Source organism: Giraffa tippelskirchi, chromosome 7, assembly GCF_054371585.1.
Source record: "Giraffa tippelskirchi isolate mGirTip1 chromosome 7, T2T-mGirTip1v1.2.pri, whole genome shotgun sequence".
In the NCBI taxonomy this organism is placed as follows: domain Eukaryota; kingdom Metazoa; phylum Chordata; class Mammalia; order Artiodactyla; family Giraffidae; genus Giraffa; species Giraffa tippelskirchi.
In genome coordinates, this window is record NC_137281.1 from 69,941,183 (window position 1) to 69,964,586 (window position 23,404).

The 23,404-nt window shown below is 39.4% G+C and overlaps 1 long non-coding RNA gene across 2 annotated transcripts in view; it reads left to right on the plus strand.

Annotated features, from left to right (window-relative positions):
* The window catches only part of LOC145512140 (uncharacterized), a 182,269-nt gene extending 159,147 nt beyond the window's left edge, over nucleotides 1-23,122 (plus strand). Inside the window, exons 1-2 of one of the 2 annotated variants that reach the window (XR_014058327.1) lie at nucleotides 12,519-12,591; nucleotides 20,145-23,122. This is a non-coding gene — a long non-coding RNA (uncharacterized LOC145512140). Of the gene's footprint in view, nucleotides 1-12,518; nucleotides 12,592-20,144 lie in introns of those variants that run through there. The other variant, XR_014058326.1, reaches the window with a different exon arrangement.
* The last annotated feature ends 282 nt before the right edge of the window (nucleotides 23,123-23,404 follow it).

A 23,404-nucleotide genomic window follows, 5' to 3' on the forward strand; every position in this document is an offset into this window, starting at 1 on the left:
TTGATATATGATCTCTTTTGCTTTCATACTTTCCCCACTACATGTACCAAAATGACAGAATATCTTTATTCTGTCTTAGTAATTTGCAATTGTTTATTTTAACTTTGACACATGATGCATGGCAGCTTAATTTGAACAAGGACTTCTCATTTGTAAGCCCAATTCCAGGTATTCGAGTGCATGCATGCTTTTAATGGCAAAACTTACTGATGACAATACTTTCTCTTTTGTTATAGCTCTAACATGGAAAGTTAGTTTAGTAGTCTCTCTTAACAACCTATGGCTTTGCTATCAGAAAATGTACTAGTGTAAAACTAAAGTGGTAGAATGAAAAACACCAGATTGATTGCTTAAGATAAAAGAAATGACTATCAAAGAAAATCACTTGATTGTATTGAAACTCAAGTGAAAAGTAAATAAATTTTGGAAAAGTGATGTGAAGATTTTATGAATCATATAAAATAAAATTTCCTAGCAGTTTGGTAGGTAAATTGAAAATCCTACAATTCTGTCATAAATTTATTTCTGAAAATCATGGCTGGGATAAAATGCTGAGTCTCATATTCATACATTTCCTAAACATATTGAGTATAATAGATTTCTTACTTATCTAAACTTCTTCCCAGTCTATGAAGAGTTTTTTATTACATATTCTCTGGAGGCCTAATTTTTTTTCCTGCTCGTGTTAATAATGTCTACTTAAGTCTACTTTTTTTTAACTTTAACACTGAACTTTAATAGGCATGCTCTTTCTACTCTTTACAAAGTTAAATTTTTATAAATTTAGTTTATATTTTCCTTTTATTATATCAATTTGTCTGAGCATTGTTTCATGTAGGACTGATTGAAAAGAGCAAGAACCTTATGTATCATCTTATAAAGGTGTGTTGTTTTATGTCCTACAAAATGGTCTTATACTCTGGGTTTTCCTCCTAATATTTTCATGATCTGATAGAATTGTTTCTTGACATTTCCCCTCTTTCACCATGCTGTTCACATATCAAATCTTATCTACTACCGTGAATCCTATTAAATCAGTCTCACTAAATAGCTGGTTGAAAGTTTATTCTCAACTTTTCTATTTCTTTCTGTCTCCACAGAATCCCCCTCTTCTGGCTGACATCATCTCTTGCTTGCTCTACTGCAGTAGGCTTCTAACAGCCTCTCTGTTACTGCCATTCCTCTGCATATCCATTCTCTAAAAGGCACCCAGCAGGCATTTCAAGGCTTACAAGGTCACAGATGAGCAGCTCTTGCCCATCTCTGCAACTGCAAAAGTGTAATTTTCAAACACTTATGTAATCCATTAATGAGGAAAACTGTAAGATAAAAAAGTTGGTTTAGAGAAGGATATAAGGCACAAATGTATCAAGAATCAATGGAAAAATTAAAAGCAAAGGAAGCTGGAGTAGTAATATTGAGTTAGATATAACATGGGTCAAATACTACAGAGAAATAAAATCTTGGCCTTTGGGATTATTTGCTCTACCAGGAAAAAATTAGTTTATTGATTTCTTGTAAATTAATATATACCTTTACAGAGATATAAAATCCCTGACTTTAATCAATGGTAAATAGTGAGTTACAACCCCCAAGAGTCAGAGTATTCTTAGGCATCTTCTTAGATAATACACTAGTATGACTACAAACATTATATAGCCATCTTCTTGCCTTACATTCTTAATTATCACAACTTGTCTCCCAGTCCTCTCTCCTTTGGTTACCAGGGTTCTTGCTTCACTGACCTCCTTTCCATTTCTTTAGGCTCTTGTGCGTCTCATTCCCTATTCCCAAAGCATTTGTCAACCTCATTCTTCAGGTCACACTTCTCAGATGGTGCTTATCTCAACGCCCATGGGGTCGCAAAGAGTCAGACATCCCTGGGAGACTGAATAACAAAAACAACAAAGGAGTTTTAGTGCCAGATACATTAGACCTTGAAGGTCAGAGATTCAGGTCAGCATGACCTAAGCCTGAAATCCTTTCTGAAAATATATATCCAGAATTCCCATCCCACAGTCAAAATATCTTGTCCTTGATTATACACACACACACATCACACACACACATATATATATACACGCTCTCATATATAAATGTTAATTATCACAATGGCTTATAGTCTTATTTATTTTTTTTTTAAATAAATTTATTTATTTTAGTTGGGGGCTAATTACTTTACAATATTGTAGTGGTTTTTGCCATACATTGACATGAATCAGCCATGGGTTTACATGTGTTCCCCATCCTGAACCCTCCTCCCACCTCCCTCCCCATCCCATCCCTCTGGGTCATCCCATTGCCCCAGCCCTGAGCATTTGTCTCATGCATTGAACCTGGAATGGTGTTCTGTTTCACATATGATAATATACATGTTTCGATGCTATTCTCTCAGAACGTCCCACCCTCACCTTCTCCCTCAGAGTCCATAAGACTGTTCTATGCATCTGTGTCTCTTATTCTGTCTCACATATAGGGTTATCATTATCATTTTTCAAATTCCATATATATGCATTAGTATACTGTATTGGTGTTTTTCTTTCTGGCTTACTTCACTCTGTATAATGGGCTCCAGTTTTAGCCATCTCAACAGAACTGATTCAAATGTATTTTCTTTAATGGCTGAGTAATATTCCACTGTGTATATGTACCACAACTTCCTTATCCATTCATCTGCCGATGGACATTTAGGTTGCTTCCATTCCTGGCTATTACAAATAGTGCTGCGATGAACATTGGGGTACACGTGTCTCTTTCAATTCTGGTTTCCTCCGTGTGTATGCCCAGCAGTGGGATTGCTGGGTCATATGGCAGTTCTATTCCCAGTTTTTTAAGGAATCTCCACACTGTTCTCCATAGTGGCTGTACTAGTTTGCATTTCCACCAACAGTGTAAGAGGGTTCCCTTTTCTCCATACCCTCTCCAGCATTTATTGCTTGTAGACTTTTGGATAGCAGCCATTCTGACTGGTGTGAAATGGTACCTCATTGTGGTTTTGATTTGCATTTCTCTAATAATGAGTGATGTTGAGCATCTTTTCATGTGTTTGTTAGCCATCTGTATGTCTTCTTTGGAGAAATGCCTGTTTAGTTCTTTGGCGCATTTTTTGATTGGGTCGTTTATTTTCCTGGAATTCAGCTGGAGGAGTTGCTTGTATATTTTTGAGATTAATTGTTTGTCTGTTGCTTCGTTTGCTATTATTTTCTCCCATTCTGAAGGCTGTCTTTTCACCTTGCTTATAGTTTCCTTTGTTGTGCAAAAGCTTTTAATTTTAATTAGGTCCCATTTGTTTATTTTTGCTTTTATTTCCAATATTCTGGGAGGTGGGTCATGGAGGATCCTGCTGTGATTTATGTCGGAGAGTGTTTTGCCTATGTTTTCCTCTAGGAGTTTTATAGTTTCTGGTCTTAGGTTTAGATCTTTAATCCATTTTGAGTTTATTTTTGTGTGTGGTGTTAGAAAGTGTTCTAGTTTCATTCTTTTACAAGTGGTTGACCAGTTTTCCCAGCACCACTTGTTAAAGAGATTGTCTTTTCTCCATTGTATATTCTTGCCTCCTTTGTCAAAGATAAGGTGTCCATAGGTACATGGATTTATCTCTGGGCTTTCTATTTTGTTCCATTGATCTATATTTCTATCTTTGTGCCAGTACCATGCTGTCTTGATGACTGTGGCTTTGTAGTAGAGCCTGAAGTCAGGCAGGTTGATTCCTCCAGTTCCATTCTTCTTTCTGAAGATTGCTTTGGCTATTCGAGGTTTTTTACATTTCCATACAAATTGTGAAATTATTTGTTCTAGTTCTGTGAAAAGTACTGATGGTAGCTTGATAGGGATTGCATTGAATCTATAGATTGCTTTGGATAGTATACTCATTTTCACTATAGTCTTATTTAAAAGTGAGTTTTCTGTCCTCCTCCACCCTCAGGGGAGATCCCAATGCCACAGTTTGTCTGTAACCCTGGAATCTTCATTTTAAGTAACATCTGGAGATTGTGACATAGTTGACCTGTGGACCACATGTTGAGAAATACTGGTCTGGGAAATCCAGATACCAGTTTTATGCCGGGGTATTTATATACAGGGGCTTCCCTGGTGGCTCAGAGGGTAAAGTATCTGCCTGCAATGTGGGAGACCTGGGTTTGATCCCTGGGTCGGGAAGATCCCCTGGAGAAGGAAATGGCAACCCACTCCAGTATTCTTGCCTGGAGAACCCCACGGACGGAGGAGCCTGGTAGGCTACAGTCCACGGGGTCACAGAGAGTCGGACACGACTGAGCAACTTCACTTTCACTTTCATTTATATGCAATTTAAAGGTTAGCCAAACAGAAACCTGGGGAAACCTGCCTTGGGAGTCTGGCTCTTGAGCGTAAGGTCTTAAAGTAATTAGTCACACATTCTAGCAGGATCAGTAAAGGCTGTGGATTACTTAGAGTAGGATGAGAGGTTAGCATAGTTTGCAAAACTTAGCTAAAAGATGCTCTGGTAATAAGCTAGTGACTATAAAATGAAAGAGTTTTAAAATTTGAAACTACTCAAGGGACCTTCTTTATGTCTACAGATTGCACCCCCATGGATTTTAGTATCAAATTTGAAGATTTGGGGGCATTTCTGTAATGCATTTTGGTAAAACATGGTAAGTCCTTTGAATAGCCCACTTGTAAAGTTTCTTTTTTTGCTGTTCCTGTCTTGGTTCACCCAAGTTCAGATGGCCAGCTAGCCCAGAATCATTTCCCAGCTGTAGCAGGAGTCTGGATGAGCCCTGTGATTTTTTTGCTGGGGAAAACATAGAGGAAAAGAAGCCACACACATACTTATATCCCAGTTTCCACACAGACTGCAGGATATCTCAGCTGATGTGATAGGAAAAACTAAAGGAATGCATAACCCCACTCAAAGGAGACTTTATTTTCGATCAGCAGCATCTAATACAAAATCAAAAGAGGCAAAAAAAAAAACACATTACTTATTGAACCTAGAACAATCTGGAATTGGAAAAGAAGACACTGGATGCTCAGGGGGAAGTGCAAAGTCCCAAAGGATAGAGTGTGAGTATCTCCTGTCCTTGAGGTACTTTACTTTCTGTTCAGCCCATGAAAGACCCAGCTTGCCAGTTCTCTTTTACTAGCTACTTCTATGAGTTGTTATTGAAACAACAATTTTGGTTAATTAGGCTGTTTAGGCAAACAACCAGTGTAGATAATTTTGATTCACTGGATTGACTTGATGTTTTACCAACTTTGTATAAATCTGGTAGCTATCTTGTGCCTTGAGGACAAACTTCGAAAAAGGAAGAAGTTGCATTATGCAGTTGAACTGGGACCTGACTGGGATATGGGGATGTAGATTGTTGTCTTAGTTTTGATACTGAGTCGATTAATGATTTCAGCTGTATTCTATACAGTGTCCTGGAACTGAACCATGACCATTAGGTAAAACCTATAGAAATCTGGAACTTCCCTGGTGCTCCAGTGGTTAAGACTCCACCCTTCCAATGCAGGTGTGTGAGTTCAATCCCTGGCCAGGGAATTAAGATCCCACATGCTGTGTGGCGTGGTTTAAACAAAAAACAAAAATGGAAATCTGAATAAGGACTGGACTTTAGTTAAAAATGGTATATTAATATTGGCTTATTAGTCACGACAAATGTGCCATACTAATGTCAGATGTTGGAATCAGGGCAAAGGGAAACTGAACTCAAGGTATACAAAAACTCTATAAATATTTATGACTCCTCTATAAATTTAAAATGACTTTAAAATTTTTTATTTAAAAATACGTGTATATGGTTAAGGAGAGCATTTCTTAAAATCTAGGTAATATGGTGTGTTCAGGTTGCTACTTGGGTCTGTTGATTTGGCAAAGATAAGCAGTTTGTTCTAAATTTATTAAATGATCTTAAGACAGCACTTTAATAAGTTATATCTTCTCAGGAGACTGTTTTTTGTGTTTTCTTCCAATCTGCCAATAATCCTAAGAGCAGGATTAACTTGCTTTGTGCTCAGGTAGACAGAATTATAAACATGATCAGTGTTGTTGTTACTGAAATAAAACTTGACTTTTCTTATCTCAGAATAATAGCCTACATTCTCTTAACTTGGAAGGAGATATTTCCTCAAGAAATAAGGAAGTTTTTATGCCTTATAAAATCTGGAGAATTGAAATAAAAGGTATAAATAGAACATTTTCATCATTCTAATAAAAAATTAACTGTTGGGAGCAATTCAACATATTAAAAATGTTTGTAGCAAATTAAATGAAAGCAAATGTAAAAACAGAAATAATGTCAAAAAACCAGGGAGATATAAAAACCATGGTGCATTATTGAAAAATAACTCTAAATAGGGCATGCGCTTAGTTAAGATGATAAATAGGCAGCAAGACCCTATTCCTCTTACTTGTCTCCTCTCCTTTATAATTTCTTTCCTTCTGAGTTTATGGGTTCCATCACAAAGTAATCAAATTTTAAGTCTCTAACACTTTTAACTTTTGGTAGCTTTTAGTGAAGAGGAAGTAGGAATACACAGAAATAAGCTGTTTCACTTTGTGTTCATGCTTTTGTTAATATCACTACTGTGAAACCAGAAAGATTTTATAGAAATTCTAAAAAAAAAAAAATATTGTGCACACACACATATATGCACACACACCCTACTGTAAAACACACACCACACATGCTTGCATATGTTAGTAAGCTAGCTGGAAGTCCTCAGCATGCTAAGGGCACAAGCGGGAATGGACCGTGCCAGTTAATCTGGAGAGTCAGCAAAGTGGACATAGGTTAAGAAACCTCATGTATATAGGTAGATTCAACAGATTTTCAGCCACGTGTTTGCTGAGACTTTGAGAATAGGGGGTGGCTGAGAATGTAAAGAGTCTTCCTGCAATGCCGGAGACCTGGCTTCGATCCCTGGGTCATGAAGATCCCCTGGAGAAGGAATGGCAACCCACTTTCATATTCTTGCTTGGAAAATCCCATGGATGGAGAAGCCTGGTGGACTACAGTCCATAGCGTCACAAAGAGTTGGACACAAATGAGCGACTTCAGTTTCTTTGAGAGAATAGGGCACTGCTGCTGCTGCTAAGTCGCTTCAGTCGTGTCCGACTCTGTGCGACCCCATAGAAGGCAGGCCACCAGGCTCCCCCGTCCCTGGGATTCTCCAGGCAAGAACACTGGAGTGGGTTGCCATTTCCTTCTCCAATGCATGAAAGTGAAAAGTGAAAGCGAAGGCGCTCAGTCGTGTCCGACTCCTAGCGACCCCATGGACTGCAGCCTACTGGGCTCCTCCGCCCATGGGATTTTCCAGGCAAGAGTGCACAGGACCGATAAATTTTAGTTTTAGAGAGATGGATTGTGAGCAGGCTTAGGGAGTTGCCCAAGGGGGAAACTTACGATAGAAGGTTAGCATGAGAACTCCTGGAGAATCAGGGGCTACAGGGCAGACCTTTATAACAAACCGTCCATAGGGAAGAAGAAAATGCTGTTTCCCAATTTTGTCCCAAGGAAACCTTCATAGGAAAACATCAGTGTAGCCTTGTAACCAGAATGACTGGTTTGAGACTTGAGGGCAGGATATTTCATTGTCCCTTGTCACATACACAGAAGAGAAAAAGTGTCATTGCACAGGGAGTCAAGACCTCATCTAGTCTCAGCTTTACTTCTAATTTAACTTACAACCTTGGGGAAAACATCTTACTACTCTGATTTTAGTTTTCCTAAGATGAAGTTACTGGACGAGAAACTTTCAGACCTACTTTCAAACCTACTTTCTGAGAAGCTAGGATAGCGATGTAACTATCTGATCAAATTTCCCAGACAGCTTCCCCAGAAAACTGGCACATTAAGAAAATAGCTTTAGAAGAAGTATACAGAATTCGGATTATATAATAGATGAATTTTAGCATTTTGTCATTCCCATGCCCATTTTCTTCTTTGTTCTGGTTGTGAATATAAAAATTATTTTATATTCAGTCATTTGCTGTCTGTCCCTCCGTTGTTGGTCCATACTTTCCTCTGCTCTTCATATATTGAAGTTGAAGCAGCTTCAATATTTGTAGGCAGGAGTACAGACTCCAGGACTTGAGGACTTCCAAGCAATGAGGGAATGTTCCTGTTTCTAGTGGGCATGGATAACTTCTGCCTCCCTTACATCAGAGGCATGTTGCTCTCAGAAGGTCTTGGGAAGATCCCTTACTGTTCTCTGAATTAATGTGACCCATAAACATGCTAACTTCCTAGAAATGATTTTTTGCCCAAATTGTGTTTCTGACTCTGGTATTTTGAGTTCAGTAAGAATAGTCCAAAACGTCAATTCTGCATGAGACATGTTTTCATTTACACTCTCTGGCATGGGTCCCTGGCCAAAATGACAGTAATGTCCTTCCTCACAGCATTGGGCTCCCTGGGACCATAGCAGGCTGCAAGCTGTTGGTCTTTCTACACCTGTTTTTCATCAGTCTTGTCCCTGGAGCATGGCTAGGCATCGACAGGAATATTCTTTTTCATAGGAAGCAGTAATTCCAGAAGGGAGGGAGAGAATTTCTACCTGTTAGCCATTTCCGGGGTTTTTAGATGACAGTTTGTAGAGTAGGATGCGAGTCATGTTCTTTATGAAGCTCCTAACCACTGAGACTTCAGCTGACAAATTAACTAGGGGATTTTCTCAGTCATTAACTGCTTGACTGGTTGTCTGAGAGTACTAACTGTCTCAGACTGATTCTTGGTGACAGTCTAGTTAAGCTGTGACTCATCATGTCTCTAATGTCTTCATTCTAGTATAAAATGCTCAATAAAGTCTGTACAAATAAAATGTCTTTGGATGAAGAAATAGTAGTATTTCAGCAGTCAACTTAAAATCTGCTTTCACATATAACACATGGCATGATATTAAACACAAAAGAGTAGGAAATACTAATATATTAATCAAATAAAATAGACCTGTTCCCATAAAGACAAACTTAAAACTTGGAATGATAAAATCCTTAAAAGACTGAAATCTGATGGCTCATTTGTACCCCATATCTAACCATAGTGATGGAAAAAGAAGACAAAATTTTGATCTCAGGGCCAGAGGGTGAGAGATGTGGTAGCCTGAAGCACGACCTTGGTCCTTGTCTTCTTTGAAGAAAGAATTCAACAAGGAGACGAGATTGTGAAGCAGATAAAGTACATGAGCATATGCTCATGCCTATATTTGGTCAGATTCAGGGAGCTCCTTGATATATATGTGCATCTTTCAGCCAAGATGGATTCCAGGGCAAGAGTTTCTGGGAGGTTAGCAGGACATATTATGGGCCGGTGCCCCCTCCCTCTGTTAACCCCTGAGGACCTTCTCTGCTGATGAATGGGCTGGGAAATCCCCTTGAGCACAAAAATGAGGAAAGCTCTACCTTTGTTGTTGTTCAGTTGCTCAGTCATATCCGACTCTTTGCAACTCCGTGGACTGCAGCATGCCAGGCTTCTCTGTCTTTCACTATCCCCCAGAGTTTGCTCAAACTCATGTCTATTGAGTTGATGATGCCATCCAACCATCTCATTCTCTGTCGCCCCCTTCTCCTCCTACCCTCACCCTTTCCCATACATAAGGGCTTTTTCAATGAGTCAGCTCTTCTTATCAGGTGGCCAAACTATTGGAGCTCTAGTTTCAGCATCAGTCGTTCCAGTGAGTATTCACGATTGATTTCCTTTAGGATTGACTGGTTTGATCCTGCTGTCCAAGGGACCCTCAAGAGTCTTTCCTAGCACCACAGTTTGAAGGCGTTAATTCTTTAGTGCTCAGCCTTCTTTATGGTCCAACTCTCACATCCATACTTGACTCTTGGAAAAACCATCACTTTGAATAGACAGACCTTTTTCAGCAAAGTAATGTCTCTGCTTTTTAATAATGCTGTCTAGGTTTGTCATAGTTTTTCTTCCAAGGAGCAAGCATCTTTTAATTTCATGGCACAGTCACCATCTGCAGTGATTTTGGACTCCAAGAAAATGAAGTCTGTCACTGTTTCCATTGTTTCCCCATCGATTTGCCATGACGTGATGGGACCAGATGCCATGATTGTAGTTTTTTGAATGTTGAGTTTTAAGCCAACTTTTTCACTCTCCTCTTTCACCCTCATCAAGAGGCTCTTTAGTTCCTCTTCACTTTCTGCCATAAGGATGGTGTCATCTGCATATCTGAAGTTATTGATGTTTCTCCTGGCAATCTTGATTCCAGCTTGTGCTTCCTCCAGCCCAGCGTTTCTCATGAGGTAATCTGCATATAAGTTAAATAAGCAGGGTGACAATATACAGCCTTGACGTACTCCTTTCCCAATTCTGAACCAGTCTCTTGTTCTGTGTTCGGTTCTAACTGTTGCTTCTTGACTTGCACACAGATTTCGCAGGAGGTATGCAAGGTGGTCTGGTATTCTCATCTCTTTGCAAAGATTCCACAGTTTGTGGTGATCCACACAGTCAAAGGCTCTAGCGTAGTCAATGAAGCAGAAGTAGATGTTTTTCTGGAATTACCTTGCTTTTTCTATGATTCAGTGGATGTTGGCAATTTGGTCTCTGGTTCCTCTGCCTTGTATAAATCCAACTTGAATTATTATTTTTTAATATACCAATTTTTAATATAACAATTATAGTTGAATTATTGTTTTTAAATATTATCTGAAGACAATACAACCCTTAGGCTCTACATCTGAATGGTGTTCTCACATCACCTCCCCTCCCCTTCATGTACTTCCCTTCCTTGGTCATAGAAGAGACATAATTTTGAGAAGTAGCATAATTTAAGCATATATTTCTTCTATAGGATGCTTCCTAATATGTTTAAAAAAAAAAAGAGCCCAATTCCTCAGAAAGATCAGTTGGAATTTTAAAAGTGAGATTCAGAGAGATTAAATAACAGTCTCAAAGTCAAACCACTAGTAAGTAGTAGAATTTAGATTTGAAAGAAGATCTGTTTGACTCATGACTACTGTTGTGAATTTACAGAATAATGTTAGTTTTCTCTGAAGTCTAATGATATATGTTAATATTATACATTATTGAGCATTTACTCTGTACCAGTACTGGTGTTAAGTGTTTCATATATATTATTCTGAAGGATTCTGATGGCAACTGCCTGCAGTAATATAAAGACTTCATTTAATAGATTAAGTGATTTTTCTATGGTCACATGGGTAGGAAATGATAATGCTTTAGAGCAGTGCTGTGGAGTCATGTACCAAAGCTGGTAAATTTTAGACCAATTTTCTGGGATAAATTTCATGCACAAAACTAGACATTCTCATGCATGATCCTCACTGCTGCCATCAAGACTAGGAAACAAAGGACAACAGATATGTATACACTGTGTTCTTTAAAAAAATGTGTACTTCCTGTTTTAGTTGTTTTTTTTAAAAGGTCCTGTGTGTGTGTGTGTGTGTGTGTATGCTCAGTCATATCCAGCTCTTTCTGACCCCAGGAACTGTAACCTGCCAGACTCCTCTGTCCATGGGGTTCCCCAGGCAAGAATACTGGAGTGGGGTGCCATTTCCTCCTCCACAGGATCTTCCCGACCCGACTCAGAGATCGAACCTGCATCTCCTGTGTCTCCTGCACCGGCAGGCGGATTCTTTCCCACTTGAGCCACCTAGGAGGCCCAAAAGGGCCCGAGTTGAATTCAGAATTTCAGTTTCTTGAATGACTGGCTAGATCTGGCTTGCCATGGGGTAAAAACAAGACTACAGTAGCCAAGTTATTTGAAAACCAAATGTGTATTCTTCCAATTTAGTCATCTGCTAATTGATATTTTCCTACCAGCCAGAATCTGGCTAGGAGTTTCCATCTATATTTAAATAATACTTGTTGATCTGATACTTTCTGTAGATCTTGCTATCTTATGATTATAAAGAAGTATTTGTACATTTTTAAATGATGAATTTTGGGTCACAGGGCAATAATAGCTACTTTCGGGGAGCTGAATCTCATTGGTTTAAAGAAATAGATGGAGGCAGAGAAAACTGTGACAATTACAATCTAAGACTTTGTGAAATCAAATGTATATTGAACATGTTAACTGTGGGTTTCTTTGGAAAGCAATTTGCAAATAGAATTGAAATCCCAGGTGTCACATGCACTTCTTCACGTGGAAAAATGCTTTGCACTGCTCTTGACCTTGTCCCAGAAGTTATTTTTTAAACTGGCAACTGAATAGTAGAAAAACTTTGGGTCAAATTGGGCTGATCTTAAATTATAGATGGACTTAACCAAGCATGGCTCATCTATATTATACTTGCTTTTAGTGAATTGCTGAACAGTAGGAAGCCTACCAATGTGCTTAATCAGATAGTGATCCCCACAGGAAAAGTTGCTGGAGTTCCACAGCACAGGAAAATCTCACACGGAACTGTGTACGACTCAGCTGCACACAGCTACCACCCACGCAGTTCATTCCAGCTTTCTTCATTGCCTCACAATCCATTTATGGGCAAGCCATTCTTGTGGCTCCTGGGAGACTGGCAAACAATCACTGAATCTCAGAGCTGGAGATGCTCCTGGAACCTATCTCGGTTAACATCTGGGTTTGAATTTTTGCTCTACCATTTACCAGTTCTCTGACCATGGCCAGGTAATTTAGCCTCTCAAACCTTATTTGTTCCCCAATGAAAGGGGATGTGAATATTTATGGGATTATTATACAGATATAGCACAGTACTGGACAAGTACCAATTATAGCAATAGCAATAATTGGTAGCTATTATTACCGTCCATACGCAGAATTCCTCTTTACTCTAACTCAGGGAGCTTCTATATTGTTCCAATATGAAATATCTTTTGAGAAGGAGATTCCATTCATCTCTAGATAGTTCATTTCCATTTTTAACTTGTGTTTGTATTTGTTTTATTATGCCACATTAAAGATTTAAGACAAATTATCATTACTCTTGAGTAAATCTCAAAGGCTAATAATTCTACTCTGGAAAAATTTCTCAAGCAGTTCTTAAATGCCCACAAACAATTATTTAAGAGTTTGACCTACAACAGCTCTGAAGATCTGGAATGGCACACTTGGCCTGTGACACGTAGAGCTGAGGAATGTTAGAAATAAACACTGTTGATGAAACCCTGACTCTGCACCAGTCTGTGTGCTCAGTAATATGGATTCAAAGTAAACTGAAAACAGTTCCTGACTGCTGTTGGGCTCACTGGCGGTCCCCTCTATTTCTACCTATATATCCAGGCTACCCAAGGCCTTGGAGAAACTGAACTTTCCCTTTTACTCCACTCTCTTACCCTACCCTCTCCCATCCCTTTTCGCATCCCAGAGAACTTGAAGGCAGGGATAGAACACATCCATGATACTGGCTGACCAATGCTTATGGGTCTAAAATACTTAATTTAATTTCTGGTGGTGAATTTCTAACCTCTCAGATGACCAGACAAACAACCATTATGTGACACTGATCCTAAGAAGTCCCATTCCCGTATACAAGGCCCATAGATCTGGTACCACAAAGACTGCCTGTCCCTAGGTACTAATGAAGGTCAAGATAAAGCTGAATAAAATAGACAAAGTATTTAGGCCCTCTTTGTGTTGAAAGTCAATTATTAATCCATATTTTCTGAAATTGTTATGGTAATAAAGACTGACCTTTTAGTAAAATTCCTTTAAAATTTTATTATTCTGATTATTTCTAGTTATAAATACTTATGTTTCCATCATAAAGACTAAAGAAAAGAGACTTGTCTTGCCAGTGCTAGAGTTTAAAGGACTGGGAGTCCTTTGCTTTGAGCCCAGAATAGGCTTTTAAAAATCACTGTTATTCCTTTTTGTGTATGAATTGTGGTTTTCTACTCTGTCTTTAGTAGTATATGTGAGTAAAGACCTAGCTGAAATAGTTAACTCAGAGTTCTCTGCCTGGACAATCAGAAACTTTCCAGTGAGCAGAGTTCCACTCTCTGTAGATCCCACACAGATCTTGTGCTCTCAAATGAAAACAAAATGCCCCAAATCCACACAAAACTTGCGCTTTATTATAAAGCCTTAAACTGGAAAATTGGAAAGGAGAACAGCAAGGTTTAGAAATACGCCAACTCGGTGGCCTCCAAACTTTACCTCAGTTCAGTTCAGTCACTAAGTCATGTCCAACTCTTTGCGACCCCATGGACTGCAGCACATGAGGCTACAACAAGTTGTCCATCACCAGCTCCCAGAACTTGCTCAAGCTCATGTCCATCGAGTTGCTGATGCCATCCAACCATCTCATGCTTTGTCGTCCCCTTCTCCTCCCACCTTCAATCTTTCCCAGCATCAGGGTCTTTTCCAGTGAGTCAGTTCTTTGCATCAGGTGGCCAAAGTATTGGAGTTTCAGCTTTAGCATCAGTCCTTCCAACAAATATTCAGGACTGACTTCATTTAGGATGGACTGATTGGATCTCCTTGCAGTCCAAGGGACTCTCAACAGTCTTCTCCAACACCACTGTTGAAAAGCATCTGTTCTTTAGCACTCAGCTTCCTTTATGGTCCAAATCTCGCATCTGTACATGACTACTGGAAAAACCATAGCTTTGACTAGACAGACTCTTGTCGGCAAAGTAATATCTCTACTTTTTAATATGCTGTCTATGTTGGTCATAGCTTTTCTTCCAAGGAGCAACAGTCTTTTAATTTATTTTATGGCTGCAGTCACCATCTCCACCAATTTTACCTCATGCCTGGGTAAAAGATCAATGCAAATGGTAAAATTTACCAAATATCCCCTAAAAGAATTTTGAAAGACATTCACGTTTTTAATTTTTAAACAGTATAATGAATTTACCATTTTGTTTTAAGCGTTTCCAAAAATTTATGATCTCTGTGTTCACCGACAGTGTCCTGAGTATATACAGATGTTGGAAGTCTAAGAAACACAATCCTCATGCGTGGCTGCCCTAAAATAGTCCATATCCAGAATGGTATTATTTAAGTAAATCAACTTTTTGATAATATATAATGAAATGTGTCAATATTTAAAAGATCTGGGTAATTCATGAACCAGTGTTTTCCCAATGAATATAGAATAATTTTGCTAACTCATGCCTGGGTAAAAGATCAATTCAAATGTTAAAATTTACCAAAGGATTTTAATGTAACAAGTACAAAAAGCTCATTGATGTGGGTTCAGTTTCCACATTGTAGCCATCCTTTAAGAAATTATCATTTGTTCAGTTTTAACGTAGTATCAAAGAAGAAGATCCACAGTTGTCTGAAAAAGTATTAATTAAAATACTTATTCCTTTTCCAACTATGTATCTGAGGGAGACCAGGTTTTCTTCATCAACTTCTATCAAAATAGAATATTAAAATAGAATGAAGGCAGAAGCAGACATGGCATCTATAAGTCTCCTAGGTCAGACATTACATAAATTTGCAAAATTGTAAAAAGGTACTACTCTTCCCACTAAATATTTTGATTTGAGAAAATACAGTTTTTTCATAATATATGTTATTTATGCTAACATGAATTTATTATTATTATTTTAAATGAATTAATAGGTAAATTTTTTTAAATTTCAGTTTTAATAAAAATATCAATAAATAGAACTCATCTAAACAGAAGCTCTTTGGAGTCCTCCGTAATCTTTAAGAATGTGGAAAGATCTTGGGAATGCCCTGGTGCTTCAGTGGGCAGGATTCAGTGCTTTCGCTGCTGTGGGCCTGGGGTTTGGTCCCTCATCAGGGAACCTAAGCTCCTGCAAGCCACACTGCAGGGTCAAAAAATTTTTTTTTTAAATATGGGAAAATCTTGAAACCAAAATGTTTGAGAACACCTTTCTTATTCTCCCTTTATGCGGTGGTTCTCAACCATGGCTGCACAATTGAGTCGACTGGGGACCTTTAAACAAGTCTCATATTTAGATCCCAACCTCAGAAATTCTGATTAAGTGATGTGTATTGTAGCCTGGATGAAAAGATTTTAAAATCTGTTCTGGTGGATCTAATGCGTAGCCAAGTTGAAAACCACGGCCAGAGACTGCATGCTAAATGGTCGCTTGAGGCATAAACACCGGCACACTCACTAGAACACATTTTCCATTTCTATTTCCAGAGGGTGAAGATGGAATGTAGCCCTTTGTGGTATCCCTTGGAAATTCTTGTTCTCTGTTGCTCCTGGAAAGCTGTGTTTTAGAAGTTGTTTACTTCTGTTCTCCATCAGTTGTTGTGATATTTTCTTAAACCATTCTGGTTTCCATTGGTTTGGCCTTGTTCATTCACTTCCACATTTATGTGTTTATTAGATACTTTAAAATAGGCTCTTTCTTTGGTCTGGGCTTTAACTGATAAAAGGTAAGAAGATAGTTACAGTCCTTGGAAATAACTCGGTTATGCTAAGAAATATTAATAAGTGGGGTTTTGATTTAAGCCCAGGAAGAATGATAAGTTCAGAGTGTAAGAATAAGTGACGATTGCTTTATTTACAGTTGTTATTTATCACATGAGGTTTTGCCCAGAATCTTAACAGTTCTCTAATTTTTTTTTTTCCTCTGAAATGTTCTTTGGACACTGACTTCTGTTTATTCACAATAGCAGCCGTGTGGTGTCACTTCTGATAGTCAGCATCTAACTGGAGCAAGAGTGATACTATTCTTATATACATGAGTCTTGTTTCCCTATGAACAGCAGAGATCCCACCTGCCTTCAAAACTCCAGGACAAGTTCCCTGAGGATATTTCTATGGTGAGGTCCTTTGTGATGCCTTATACTGACCACCAAGTGTCACTCTTGCTCTTTTTGCTATTGAAAAAAAAAATGTTTTTACTGAAAAAAGGACACTTATTCTTTGTCCTAATCCTAATTCATATATTCCAGTTCAAATTATGCGTAGTTGCATCTTAATCAGCTTCCTTGTTTGACCCACTTTAGCAACTTAAGGTTGGTAGTCTGGGTCCTGCTGTTTGGGTTAATGGCATGAAGAGAAAATAACAACATCTTGCAGAAATCAATCTGACAACACTCTGTGCAGATGACCATTCAGTCAGTTGGAGATTCCTGTTGATACAGGTGAAATCCTGGTTATTTATAAGAGCAGAACCATTTAATTTCAAAGGATAAACCATGATTGTAAACTCAGTTATCTTACTTGTGTAAGGCCATTTATCAAGTAAAATATAGAATATTCTACTGAAAAAATGAATGTAATGTGATATGGGGACACACTTTCCCAGAATCTGAGTGACAAAATCCTATAGTGTGTGGCATTATCAGTTTAGTTGCTCAGTAGTGTCCAACTCTTTCTGACCCCATGGACTGCAGCATGACAGGCCTCCCTGTCCATCAAAAACTCCCAGAGCTTGCTCAAACTGATGTCCATTGAGTCAGAGGTGCCATCCAACCATCTCATCCTCTGTCATCCCCTTCTCCTCCCACCTTCAATCTTTCCAAGCATCAGGGTCTTTTCCAGTGAGTCAGCTCTTCACATAAAGTGGCCAAAATATTGAAGTTCAGCTTTAGCATCGGTCCTTCCAGTGAATATTCAGGACTGATTTCCTTTAGGATGGACTGGTTGGAACTTCTTGCAGCCCAAGAGACTCTGATGAGTCTTTTCCAACACCATGGTTCAAAAGCATCAGTTCTTCAGTGTTCAGCTTTCTTTATGGTCCAACTCTCACATCCATACATGACTACTGGAAAAACCATAGCTTTGACTAGACGGACATTTGTTGGCAAAGTAATGTCTCTGTTTTTAATATGCTGTCTAGGTTGGTCATAGCTTTTCTTCCAAGGAATAAGTGTCTTTTAATTTCATGGCTGAGTCACCATCTGCAGTGATTTTGGAGCCCAAGAAAATAAAGTCTCTCACTGTTTCCATTGTTTCCCCCCTATTCGCCATGAAGTGATAGGACCAAACGCCATGATCTTCATTTTTTGAATGTTGAGTTTTAAGTCAGCTTTTTCACTCTCCTCTTTCACCTTCATCAAGAGGCTGTTCAGTTCCTCCTCGATTTCTGCCACAGGGTGGCGTCATCTGCATATCAGAGGTTACTGATATTTCTCCCAGCAATCTTGATTCCAGCTGTGTTTCATCTAGCCTGCATCTTGTACTCTGCTAAATTATTAAGGTGACAGTATACAGCCGTGACGTACTCCTTTCTTTATTTTAAACCACTCCGTTGTTCCATGTCCGGTTCTAACTTCTGCTTCTTAACCTGCATACAGATCTTCTCAGGAGGCAGGTAAGGTGCTCTGGTATTCCCATCTTTTTAAGAATTTTCCACAGTTTGTTGTGATCCACAATGTCAAAGGCTTTAGCGTAGTCAATGAAGTATAAGTTCAGTTAAGTTCAGTTCAGTCGCTCAGTCGTGTCCAACACTTTGCAACCCCTTGAATTGCAGCACAACAGGCCTCCCTGCCCATCAACAACTCCCGGAGTTCACCCAAACCCATGTCCATCGAGTCAGTGATGCAATCCAACCATCTCATCCTCTGTCGTCCCCTTCTCCTCCTGCCGCCAATCCTACCCAGCATTAGGGCCTTTTCCAATGAGTCAACTCTTCGCATGAGGTGGTCAAAGTACTGGAATTTCAGTTTCAACATCAGTCCTTTCAGTGAACACCAAGGACTGATCTCCTTTAGGATGGATTGATTGGATCTGCTTGCAGTCCAAGGGACTCTCAAGAGTCTTCCCCAACACCACAGTTCAAAAGCATCAATTCTGTGGCACTCAGCTTTCTTCACCATCCAACTTTCACATCCATACATGACCACTGGAAAAACCATAGCCTTGACTACATGGATTTTGTTGGCAATATAATGTCTCTGCTTTTAAATATGCTATCTAGGTTGGCCATAATCTTCCTTCCAAGGAGTAAGCATCATTTAATTTCATGGCTGCAATCACCATCAGCAGTGATTTTGGAGCCCCCATAAATAAAGTCTGACACTGTTTCCACTGTTTCCCCATCTCTTTCCCATGAAGTGATGGGACCAGATGCTATGATCTTAGTTTTCTGAACGTTGAGCTCTAAGCCAACTTTTTCACTCTCCTCTTTCACTTTCATCAAGAGGCTCTTTAATTCTTCTTCGCTTTCTGCCATAAGGGTGGTGTCATCTGCAAAACTGAGGTTATTGATATTTCTCCGGGCAATCTTGATTCCAGCTTGTGTTTCTTCCAGCCCAGCGTTTCTCATGATGTACTCTGCATACAAGTTAAATACGCAGGGCGACAATATACAGCCTTGACATACTCCTTTTCCTATTTGGAACCAGTCTGTTGTTCCATGTCCAGTTCTAACTGGTGCTTCCTGACCTGCATCCAGGTTTCTCAAGAGACAGGTCAGATGGTCTGGTATTCCCATCTCTTTCAGAATTTTCCACAGTTCACTGTGATCCACACAGTCAAAGGCTTTGGCATAGTCAATAAAGCAGAAATAGATGTTTTTCTGGAATTCTCTTGCTTTTCGATGATCCAGCGGATATTGGCAATTTGATCTCTGGTTCCTCTGCCTTTTGTAAATCCAACTTGAACATCTGGAAGTTCACGGTTCACGTATTGATGAAGCCTGGCTTGGAGAATCTTGAGCATTACTTTACTAGCGTGTGAAATGAGTGCAATTGTGCAGTAGTTTGAACATTCTTTGGCATTACCTTTCTTTGTGATTGGAATGAAAACTGACCTTTTCCAGTCCTGTGGCCACTGCTGAGTTTTCCAAATTTGCTGGCATATTGAGTGCAGCACTTTGACAGCATCATCTTTCAGGATTTGAAACAGCTCAACTGGAATTCCATCACCACCACTAGCTTTGTTCCTGTGATGCTTTCTAAGGCCCACTTGACTTCACATTCCAGGACGTCTGGCTCTAGGTGAGTGATCACACCATCGTGATTATCTGAGTCGTGAAGCTCTTTTTTGCATAGTTCTTCTGTGTATTCTTGCCACCTCTTCTTAATATCTTCTGCTTCTGTTAGGTCCATACCATTTCTGTCCTTTATCAAGCCCATCTTTGCATGAAATGTTCCCTTGGTATCTCTAATTTTCTTGAAGAGATCTCTAGTCTTTCCCAATCTGTTGTTTTCCTCTATTTCTTTGCATTGATCACTGAGGAAGGCTTTCTTCTCTCTCCTTGTTATTCTTTGGAACTCTGCATTCAGATGGGAATATCTTTCCCTTTCTCCTTTGCTTTTCACTTCTCTTCTCTTCCCAGCTATCTGTAGCAGTGGCTGCGTGGGCACAGGAAGGCCGAGAGGAGTTACTCCACATTCAAGGTCAGGAGGGGCCGTCGTGAGTAGATACCCCTTGTCCAAGGTAAGGAGCAACGGTTGCACTTTGCTGGAGCAGCTGTGAAGAAATACCCACGTCTAAGGTAGAGAAACCCAAGTAAGATGGTAGGTGTTGCGAGAGGGCATCAGAGGGCAGACACACTGAAACTAAAATTATAGAAAACTAGCTAAACTGATCACACGGACCACAGCCTTGTCTATCTCAATGAAACTAAGCCATACCGTGTGGGGCCACCCAAGACGGATGGGTCATGGTGGAGAGGTCTGACAGAATGTGGTCCACTGGAGAAGGGCATGGCAAACCACTTCAGTATTCTTGCCTTGAGAACCCCATGAACAGTATGAAAAGGCAAAAAGATAGGAAACTGAAAGATGAACTCCCCAGGTTAGTAGGTGCCCAATATGCTACTGGAGATCAGTGGAGAAATAACTCCAGAAAGAATGATGGGATGGGGCCAAAGCAAAAACAATACCCAGCTGTGGATGTGACTGTTGATAGAAACAAAGTCCGATGCTGTAAAGAGCAACATTGCATAGGAACCTGGAATGTTAGGTCCGTGAATCAAGGCAAATTGGAAGTGGTCAAACAGGAGATGGCAAGAGTGAACGTCAACATTCTAGGAATCAGTGAACTAAGAAGGACTGGAATGGGTGAATTTAACTCAGATGACCATTATATCTACTATTGTGGGCCAGAATCCCTTAGAAGAAATGGAGTAGCCATCATGATCAACAAAAGAGTCTGAAAGGCAGTACTTGGATGCAATCTCAAAAACGACAGAATGATCTCTGTTCGTTTCTAAGGCAAACCATTCAGTATCACAGTAATCCAAGTCTATGATCCGACCAGTAACGCTGAAGAAGCTGAACGGTTCTATGAAGTGAAAAGCTTCAACGGTTCTATGAAGACCTACAAAACCTTTTAGAACTAACACCCAAAAAAGATGTCCTTTTCATTATAGGGGACTGGAATGCAAAAGTAGGAAGTCAGGAAACACCTGGCATAACAGGCAAATTTGGCCTTGGAGTACAGAATGAAGCGGGACAAAGGCTAATAGAGTTTTGCCAAGAGAACGCACTGGTCATAGCAAACACCCTCTTCCAACAACACAAGAGAAGACTCTACATGTGGACATCACCAGATGGTCAACACCGAAATCAGAGTGATTCTATTCTTTGCAGCCAAAGATGGAGAAGCTGTATACAGTCAGCAAAAACAAGACCAGGAGCAGACTGTGGCTCAGATCATGAACTGCTTCTTGCCAAATTCAGACTTAAATTGAAGAAAGTAGGGAAAACCACTAGTCCATTCAGGTATGACCTAGATCAAATCCCTTATGCGTATACAGTTAAAGTGACAAATAGATTTAAGGGACTAGATCTGATAGACAGAGTGCCTGATGAACTATGGACAGAGGTTCGTGACATTGTACAGGAGACAGGGATCAAGACCATCCCCATGGAAAAGAAATGCAAAAAATGAAAAAAGCAAAATGGCTGTCTGAGGAAGCATAAGTAGATGTTTTTTTCTGGAATTCCCTTGCTTTTCCTGTGATCCAATGGATGTTGGCAATTTGATCTCTGGTTCCTCTGTCTTTTCTAAATCCAGCTTGAACATCTGGAAGTTCTCGGTTCATGTACTATTAAAGCCTAGATGAATCCATCTCATCCTTTATCTTCCCCTTCTCCTCCTACCTTCAATCTTTCCCAGCATCAGGGTCTTTTCCAATGTCTGTTCTTCCCATTAGGTGGCCAAAGTATTGGAGCTAAAGCTTCAGCATCAGTCCTTCCAATGAATATTCAGGACTGATTTCATTCTTTAAAGTTTTACCTTATAGATGTTGTGGAAGAGAGAAGCCAATAAAATTGAATGTTGTAAAACAGATTTTCACAGTTGATGTCCATGTTGATACCATCTTGATGTCCATCTGGGCCCATAGGTGAGAACATATTTTTAATAAATATGTATACCAGTTTTTCTAGAGTGTACATTCTAAATTTCATGGTCCGTAGAAATAAAGTGACATTCTGAGCCCCTGTCAATGAGTTAATACCATTTCAATTTTTCTCACTTATCGTCAGATGCTCTGAAGCTCTTAAAGTGGGGCCAGAAGTCCCAGGACTGAATGCAACCGGATTTAATATGATCCAGGGCTGTGATTGAGAGATTAGATTCTGTGCTTGCTTACTGTACCCTCTGATTCCCTAAAAGTTCCTCTTTATTGGGGCAAGCTGAGATAAGTTGAAACAAAATGCTGGGATAAAAATGGGAAACTACACTCACTGACACCCTCTCCTCTCAAACCTTACTCAGTAGGCATTGGTTTTTATTGTTACATACACGTCTCTTTCATGCTACCCTAAAGGAAGGATGAGCTTGATGTAAGATGCTTAGAGTATAATGTTGTGATGGAAGCCATGCTGCATCATGAAATGAACATGGACTTTGAATTCCAACAGTTCTAGGTGTTGACTTCTGGTCTGTGTTGTTGTGTGTGTTAGCCTCTCAGTCCTGTCTGACTCTTTGCAACCCCTTGACTGTAGCCCACCAGGCTCCTCTGTCCATGGAATTCTCCAGACAAGAATACTGGAGTGGGTTGCTGTTTCCTTCTCCAGTGGATCTTTCTGACCAGAGGCTCAAACCCAGGTCTCCTGCATTGCAGGCAGATTCTTTACCATCTGAGCTACAGGTAAGTCCTGAATTCTGGTCCTGGCACATATTAACTACATGACCTTAAGCAGATATCTAAACCATGCCAAGACTTTATCTAGTTTTAAAATTAACAAAAAAATAATAGCACTAATTTTCCAGAGTAATAATTTCCAGGGTTATAATTAAAAGAAGTATTTGTATTTTTTTTAGAGGAGCATTCAATAAAATATGTAAACAAGTGGGTGATAATACTCTTCTGTTGTCTTTCTGAATTTGCCATATTATATCTCTGCCAAATAAAAAGGAAAAGGAAAAAATTTACATTGTCCTATGGAGTATGGAATAGCCTTCAGAGTCAGCAGGAAAGTTCCAAATGCAGTATTTGGTTGCACTCTCAAAACCCACAGACTAATCTTGGTTCATTTTCAAGGCAAATCATTCAACATTACAGTAATCCAAGTCTATGTCCCAACCAGTGATGCTGAAGAAGCAAAACCATCTCAAAGAAAAAGAAATGCAAGAGGGAAAAGT